Source organism: Pleuronectes platessa, chromosome 1, assembly GCF_947347685.1.
Source record: "Pleuronectes platessa chromosome 1, fPlePla1.1, whole genome shotgun sequence".
NCBI classification, from domain to species: domain Eukaryota; kingdom Metazoa; phylum Chordata; class Actinopteri; order Pleuronectiformes; family Pleuronectidae; genus Pleuronectes; species Pleuronectes platessa.
This window is the reverse complement of record NC_070626.1, coordinates 26,900,522-26,901,314: the sequence shown is the minus strand read 5'-3', so window position 1 is coordinate 26,901,314 and position 793 is coordinate 26,900,522. Positions and strand designations below refer to the sequence as shown.

Genomic DNA, 793 nt, shown 5'->3' with positions numbered 1-793 from the left:
TATTTATTTTTTCTTGATGTTTAGAACCAATTTTAGAACCAATCTGAAGAAGAGGCCACAGCAGGACGAAAAAAGTCTATTGCATTGAAGGGGTCAGCTAGTGAAGTTAAGCTGAGATTCGGTGATGGACGATCACATCAGCTTCTATTGTTCTCTTTCAAATCAACAGACATTTTGCTCCAGCTGTGGAGAAAACTGCTGTTTGAGAAACACTGCATTTCCTCTCTGAACCTGAACATTTAATTTTTTTCCCTTCTAGCAATATGTTAATGTTCGACGAGGATGGGATTCGAACCCACGCGTGCAGAGCACAATGGATTAGCAGTCCATCGCCTTAACCACTCGGCCACCTCGTCATATACACCATGTGTATAAACTGATAATAAAACCTAATTATCAGAAGTATTCGGTATCATTCGCATGTTGTTTAAAGTAGGACACATAAAGTACAGTAACACATACAAATGGCAAAAGCAAGCAGTCAATGGAAGAATACATGAAATACAAGAAAGAGATGGATTTAAGTAAATGAACAGGCCATTGATTTGTTATTTTTACTCTTACGATTTTAGTACCAAGAATCGTTTGTGTATAAAAACTGTAATTGCAAAGGAGGTCTGATAAAGGACGAGTGGCAGAGACAGACTATGGATGCTTGAGAGATTTCTTTGTTGTGTGCGTGTGTGCGTGTGTGTCTGTGTGTGTCTGAGTGTGTGTGTGTGTGTGTGTGAGAGTCATTGGTTGCTTGGCAGCAGTGGTGCTAGGTTCATTACCCTCCTAACGACAGGCTGAT

The 793-nt window shown here is 40.1% G+C and overlaps 1 non-coding gene across 1 annotated transcript; it reads right to left on the bottom strand.

Annotated features, from left to right (window-relative positions):
- Window positions 1-274: 274 nt before the first annotated feature.
- trnas-gcu (transfer RNA serine (anticodon GCU)) lies at window positions 275-356 on the bottom strand. The gene has a single exon. It is a non-coding gene; the product is annotated as a tRNA-Ser (tRNA).
- Window positions 357-793: the final 437 nt, after the last annotated feature.